This window comes from Bison bison, unplaced genomic scaffold (assembly GCF_000754665.1).
Source record: "Bison bison bison isolate TAMUID 2011002044 unplaced genomic scaffold, Bison_UMD1.0 scf7180017864354, whole genome shotgun sequence".
NCBI lineage: Eukaryota > Metazoa > Chordata > Mammalia > Artiodactyla > Bovidae > Bison > Bison bison.
In genome coordinates, this window is record NW_011494926.1 from 5,931,689 (window position 1) to 5,939,678 (window position 7,990).

A 7,990-nucleotide genomic window follows, 5' to 3' on the forward strand; every position below is an offset into this window, starting at 1 on the left:
TGGATGAAACTGGAGCCTATTATACAGAGTGAAGTAAGCCAGGAAGAAAAACACCGATACAGTATACTAGTGCATATATATGGAATTTAGAAAGATGGTAATGATAACCCTGTATGTGAGACAGCAAAAGAGACACAGATGTATAGAACAGTCTTTTGGACTCTGTGAGAGAGGGCGAGGGTGGGATGATATGGGAGAATGGCATTGAAACATGTATAATATCATATGTGAAATGAATCACCCGTCCAGGTTCAATGCATGATACGGGATGGTTGGGGCTGGTGCACTGGGATGACCCAGAGGGATGGTATGGTGAGGGAGGTGGGGGGAGGGGGTCAGGATGGGGAACACGTGTACACCCGTGGAGAATTCATGTTGATGTATGGCAAAACCAATGCAATATTGTAAAGTAAAAAAAAAAAAGTTCCCTGCAGATATTTCACAAATATTTTATTATTTTGAAATAACAAATGAGCAGATGAATTAAGGACTTTGCATGTGCATGTAAGTATTTGTATAGCTTTTGTTTTTGAGGGGACAGCTTACCTTTTCTTCACTTCTTTTTTCCACATCTTTTTCTCAGACTGGACATAGAGCTGCCATCAGGGGCCCTAGGCAAAATTTTGAATTTTGTTTTGGTAGCAACTTTTTGGAATCCTTTCATGTGTGAGCCTTACTTTGGCTTCCTACCATTTTCCAATTCTGTCTTTAGGGATGACCAGCATATAATGCTGCTTGTGGCAGTCAACCAGACCATGGATCTTGAAAACCCATTTCTGAAGAGCTAGAACATGAATTAAAGTTTGCATTTCCTAGGAGGGATTTCTCTGTGTAAAGAGGAATGAGTTAGTCCACTTGAGAGGATGACCAGGGCTGGGAAAGGTCTTCTCCACTTGTTCCCTTCTTTTAGGTTTTACAAGGATTTGCAGATATAGATAACAGACATGACTTATTTAACTTGCATACATTAAAATAATGGATTAGCTGCAAATTTTCAAATTCAGTAGATTTCCCACTCAAATTTAGATTCACGTTTCCCCTAAAAAAAGCCTGGCACTATCCAAGCTGGGTAAGGACTGATGGAGGATAAATAGCTGCCTTAGGAAGGACGAGTGATCCCTAGTACAGATAGTTCTCTTCTGCCCTGTGCAATTGGCTAAAATAGCTGTTTGGCCCTTGTTTGCATTTGGATTTGTGACACCCACTCCACGCTTAGCACTGCTTACTCACCTCTACCTGTCTTGACCACATCTTCCCTCTTCCTGCCCCAGCATCCACCCACACATGTATGTTTTTCCAACAGAGCCCCTGAACTCAGCTAAAAACAAGAACTGGTTGTCAGAGAAAAAACAGTGCTTACCATGGCAAACCAATGATACTCAAAGCCACAAACCATAATTCCAGAAATGCCAGTTCTGTTTCTTCTTTCTTTTGAGAAGTAAATAATCCATTTTGGAAGTTAAAATTGTAATTAGAATGTTACAGTGATAGTAGTCTTATGGAGTCATTTGAAAAACAGTGGAGATGATAAAGAAAGATTGGAACTAAAAGGATGTAAAAAAGATAAATTGATGAGTTCTCACCAAAGAACCAGCTATATTAATTTATTTTAAAAAAATACACTTTTAAGGCAAAAAGCATTACTAGAGATAAAGATAACATATTCAGTCTCTTTGAATGATGCAGCACTATTAAGTTGGGTGCTCCATATAATATAGTTTCAAATGGATAAAGCAAAATCAAACAGAACTGTGAATAAAAATAACTTTACAATCATAGTGGGAGATGTAACACATCCCTCTCAATAAGTAACAGAACTAGTTAACAACAAAATTAACAAGGAAGGAAAGAGAAGTTTTGCATAACATATTAACAAATTTGATCTAATGGTCACATACAGACATGAAAAAGTGAAGAATACATTTCTTTTTAGTAACAGATGGGTTATTTATAAAAATTGGTATATCCTGTGCCTTGAGGGAAGTTTAAACAATTTAAAAATAATAAAATCATACACAATATATTTTCTGACCATAAATGCAATTATGTTAAAAGTCACTAAAAATAGATAAATTAAAAAAATCAATATATGTTAAAATTAAGAAAGAAGTTTCTAAATAACCCATGGGTCAAAGAAGAGATCATAATAGAAATTAGAAAATATTTAGAATCACACCTAAATATACTCTGTATAAAAACTGATGGGGTGCAACCAAAGATGTACACTGAGAAGTTTTAGCCATAAATTTGTACTTCAGAAAAGTTTAAGCTTATGCACTCACAAATATAGATGAATTTCTAGAAAAACATAATCTGCAAATGCTGACTCAAGAAGAAATAAAAGCCCATTCTCCAAAGAACATTTTAGGGTCAGGTAACTTTATCAGAAGTTTTACAAAATCTCTAAGACACAGGCTATACAATACACACAAACTTACAGAATAGAAAAAGAAGAGAAATGTTTAGAATAAAGAACTCCTGTGAATGAGAAGTCACTCTTGTAAGGACAGATTGAATGTGACTATTGGATTTGACAACAAAGAGAATGTTGATGGTGATGGTGAGAGCAATCACTGTGGAGTTGTAGGGGGCTTAGGGCAAGAAACCTGGTTATGGTGAGTTAAAGAGTAAGTGGGGGATGAGAGAGTGGAGGTAGGGAGAGACGGCCCAAGGGTCTTGGTTATGCAGGATATGAGAGACACTGGAGCTGGCCTGGGTCCTGTGCTGTCTCTGGCTGGGAATCCTATTCATTATGCTCCCCAGCCAGGACTGTGTTCGCTGTGCATTCCCTGCCTGTGTATTTCAGAAATTGTTGAATAATTCCCAGACCTGATAATGTTAATTGGTCATCCATTCCTCTGACCATTCTAGTTACTTTTCTTCGACCTTTCTTAGTGCCAACATTTCCTTCGTCAGATGTGGCAAGAACTATATGTATGCTCTTGTTGAATTTAAACATGACTTTTTTCTCATTGTAAAAATGATATGTATTTCATCATAAAAATGAAAAATAAGAAGATGTAGAAGGAAATGTAAGAAATATATATAACTCTAAACCACAGAGATCATCAAAGATAAAATATCACTGTGTTTTTTCTTTTAGCTCTCCCCATCTACATTTGTATTTATTTTGTGTAGTGGAATTTTTGTCGCTGTTTAGTTGATAAGTCGTGTCTGACTCTTTGTGACCCCATGGACTGTAGTCTGCCAGGCTCCTCTGTCCATGGGATTTCCCAAGCAAGAATACTGGAGTGGGCTGCCATTTCCTTCTCCAGGGGATCTTTCTGACCCAGGGATCAAACCTGTGCCTCCTGCTTGGCAGACAGAGTCTTTACCACTGAGCCACCTGGGAAGTCGTATAGTGGAATACTATTTTGCTTTATAACCTGGGTATTTTCTTCATGTTACATGACGAGTTTCTCATCTTATGAAATGTCCCTGATGAATACAATTGTCTGACTGAAAAATATTCTGTTGTATGAATAGATTATTTAACATTCTTCAGTTAATGAACATTTGCATTGTTTCCAGTTTTCCTTTGCTACATTGTGCCTGCCTAAGGTATATTATCTTGGGATAGGTTTGTAGCAGTGGGGTGATTGGTTCAAAAAGTATCAGTTCAGTTCAGTCACTCAGTCATATCCGACTCTTTGTGACTCCATGGACTGCAGCACGCCAGGCCTCCCTGTCCATCACCAACTCCCGGAGCTTACTCAAACTCATGTCCATCGAGCCAGTGATGCCATCCAATCACCTCATCCTCTGTCCTCCCCTTCTCCTCCCACCTCAATCTTTCCCAGCATCCGGGTCTTTTCAAATGAGTTGGTTCTTCGAATCAGGGGGCCAAAGTATTGGATTTTCAGCTTCAGCTTCAGTCCTTCCAATGAATATTCAGGACTGATTTCCTTTATGATTGACTAGTTGGATCTCCTTGCAGGTCGAGGGACTTTCAAGAGTCTTCTCCAACACCACGGTTCAAAAGCATCAATTCTTTGATGCTCAGCTTTCTTTATAGTCCAACTCTCACATCCATACATGACTACTGGAAAAACCATAGCTTTGACTAGATGGACCTTTGTTGGTAAAGTAATGTCTCTGCTTTTTAATATGCTGTCTAGGTTGATTATAGCTTTCCTTCCAAAGAGTAAGTGTCTTTTAATTTCATGGCTACAGTCACCATCTGCAGTGATTTTGAAGCCCCCCAAAATAAAGTCTCACTGTTTCCATTTTTTCCCCATCTATTTGCCATGAAGTGGTGGGACCGGATGCCATGATCTTAGTTTTCTGAATGTTGAGTTTTGAGCCAACCTTTTCACTCTCCTCTTTCACTTTCATCAAGAGGCTTTTTAGTATAAAATACTTTTAGGTTTTTAAGGTTTTTGGCAGGGTAGCAATTTGGTTAAATGTAGGCGCTCTTGGTTACACTTGAGTTTTAACACAGATTCTGCCATTTTCTAGGTGTATGACATTGGGTAAGTAACTGACCCAAATTTTGGTTTCCTAATCTGTAGAATGTGAATCATAGCATCTACTTCCGGAGGTTCATAATAGATTAAATAAAATATTTTGTGGAGAGATTTTAGCACAGTATCTAACTTGGTGGTGGTTTAGTCGCTAAATAGTGTCTGACTCTTGTGACACCATGGACTGCAGCCCACCAGGCTCTGCTGTCGATGGGATTCTCCAGGCAAGAATACTGGAGTGGGTTGCCATTTCCTTTTCCCGGGGATCTTCCCAATCCAGGAGTCGAACCCAGGTCTCTTGTATTACAGGCAGATTCCTTACCGACTGAGCTATGAGAGAAGCCCAATCTAGCTTAATAAATAGGAACTGTTTCTAGAAATGATACATCATCAGTTTACAAGTCTAAAACAGAGTCTATTTTTTGGGGGGGCTTTCCAGGTGGCTCAGTGGTAAAGAATCTGCCTGCAATGAAGGAGATGCAGGAGACGTGGGTTCAATCCCTGGGTCAGGATGATCCTCTGGAGGAGGAAATGGAGTATTTTATTTTTAATCTGCTATCTATAAAGTTTAGCATGTGCGTGCATGCTAAGTTGCTTCAGTTATTTTTGAATCTTTGCAACCCTATGGAGTGTAACCCACCAGACTCCTCTGTCCATGTGATTCTCCAGGCAAGAATACTGGAGTGGGTGGCCATGCCCTCCTCCAGGGGATCTTTCCCACCCAGGGACTGAACACACATCTCTTATTTCTCCTGCACTGGCAGGCTGTGTCTTTACCACTAGCACCGCCTGGGAAGCCCTAAAGTTTAGTGTATGAGTTTTTTCTTTTTTAATCTACAATGATAGATGGCTAATGTGTTCAAACACATTTATCTTAATAAATTTGGGTTCAGTAAATCTTTAGCCCTTAGATTTTTCCCTCAGGCCAAATATTTCAAGTTCAGAGGTAACATTGTGTTGGCAGCAGAATGTTCTCTAGATAATTTTCATTTTGCCCTTCACTGGGTGTCTCTTGCTAGTGCATTCTGTGTAGATTCTCTTACATTTGATGAAAGCATTTGAATTAATGTGAGTGGTGCTTATACTACTTACTCCTCAAAGGACTTCCCCCATCTCTAACCTTCTTTAGTTTCTGTAATGTATTAATCCATCAGGACTAAACAAAGCTATAAATTGGCTTTGAATAAAAATAATGCTTAGATCTGTTAAAAAACACTGATACCGAATGTAACCTTTAGGCCCTTCTGGAATCTCTCAGAACAGAGAAAAGGCAGTCTTATAACCTTGCTAAAATGCCGAAGGATTTTCAGTAGCTAGTCAAGTGATCTATAGCTCTGATAGCATCTGACTTTTTCACTCTCTGCCCTGAGGCTCAGTTCCAGCTCGCGGAGGTTTTCTGGTCCATGGATTTGCTTTAGTGTGGCAGTCATGGAGCCTAGACTTCTCATTGCATAATAATGTCCTCGAGATTTGAGAATAATCTTTGGGAGGATAGAATCAAGGTAGTTTACCTGACAGTTTTGTGTATCAGAAACAGCCCCTACTGGATGTTTAATTACCAAATGGAAACTTACATGTTATTTTTCTTATATAAGCTTATTTTCAATCTATTTTTTTATTTTTAAAAAGTTTTTATTGGTGTATAGTTGCTTTATAATGTGTTATTTTTGGCTGTACAGCAAAGTGAATCAGCTATATGTAGACATATAGCTATCCAATCCACTGGAGAAGTAAATGGTGATCCACTCCAGCATTCTTGCCTGGAGAATTCCATGAACAGAGGAGCCTGGTGGGCGGCAGTCCATGGGGTCACAGAGTTGGACATAACTGAACGACTAAGACACACACACACATAGCTGTATATATAAATATCCCCTCTTTTTTGGATTTCCTTCCCATAATAGGTCACCACAGAGCATCGAGTAGAGTTCCTTGTGCTATATAGTAGGTTCTCATTAGTTATCTATATTATACATTATATCAAAAGTGTATATATATCAATCCTAATCTTCCAATTCATCCCAACCCCCCTTCCCCCTCTTTGATGTCCCTGTATTTGTTCTGTACATCTGTGTCTCTTCAATCTATTTTTTCAATGCATTTTTTTCTTTAATAATAATACAAAATTCAAATAATTAGAATGATTTTTTAAATTATGTGATTTTCCCCTCTTATCTCCCCTGCCACCCCAAACTTTAATTTCTGTATCTCTGCCAAGGGTTTGGCAGTGGTCAGCTGGAACTGGCTCATCTGGGACAATTATTAAATTTTCACAGATTGGTTGAGGTCATGTTGGTAGCTTGAAGTTATCCTTGGTGGGGTGTTTACATGATGGGAATCAGCAAGAGTACAAATCAGAACACCCCCACCCCCCCGCAACATCTCCTTTCCCCTCTGCCGTCAAATTGGTTAGTGAACATTAACCTGCAGATGACTGCTTTTTGGGACAGTTTTAAAGGAACTAGAAAATTTAAACTATCAGATTAAAGTTTCATATACCATAGCTGAGGTAGAATGGACAGCTTAGTTACCAGCTTTGCACATCCTATCAGTGAATGTTTGTGAAATGCTATCATTTACTAAAAAGATAGTCACTGAAAACACGACAGACAAATTGAATGTGGGAAGAAAGGAAGCCACAAATAGAAGACTCACATTACAGTAAATGGAGAAAAATAGCAAAGGTAAGAAAACAGAAAGCCAAAGGGAAAAGTCTTGAAGAGTGAAGGACAGGAAGAAGACTGTGCCAAGCGAAGCTGACACTAAAATTGAATTTGAGAAGTACAAACAGGTTAAAAAAAGGCATCAAAATGAAATAGTTTTGAAAACGGTCAGCAATACCAACTTGGTGAAGTAATGTCTTCCACCCAAGGTGACATTTCCTGAGATGGAACGTGGCAGTAAAACCACCAGCCGCTGAAAACAATGCATCTTGCCTTTGGCATGTTGGCGTGCATTTAGAGAATAGCATTATGGGTAGGGGAGCAGCCTTTGGCATGTTGGCGTGCATTTAGAGAATAGCATTATGGGTAGGGGAGCAGCCTTTGGCATGTTGGCGTGCATTTAGAGAATAGCATTATGGGTAGGGGAGCAGCCTTTGGCATGTTGGCGTGCATTTAGAGAATAGCATTATGGGTAGGGGAGCAGCCTTTGGCATGTTGGCGTGCATTTAGAGAATAGCATTATGGGTAGGGGAGCAGCCTTTGGCATGTTGGCGTGCATTTAGAGAATAGCATTATGGGTAGGGGAGCAGCCTTTGGCATGTTGGCGTGCATTTAGAGAATAGCATTATGGGTAGGGGAGCAGCCTTTGGCATGTTGGCGTGCATTTAGAGAATAGCATTATGGGTAGGGGACCATATATTTATTGTCCAAACTGGGACTTCTGTGAGTGAAAGTGATTCTATTGATAAGTACTTCTTTAACAATATTAAACCAGAGCCATTGAGGAAAACCCATACTAACAGGCTCTACCATTGGCCACCCAATTTCCAACCCAGTAGGGTAAAAAAAATCTTGACCAATAAA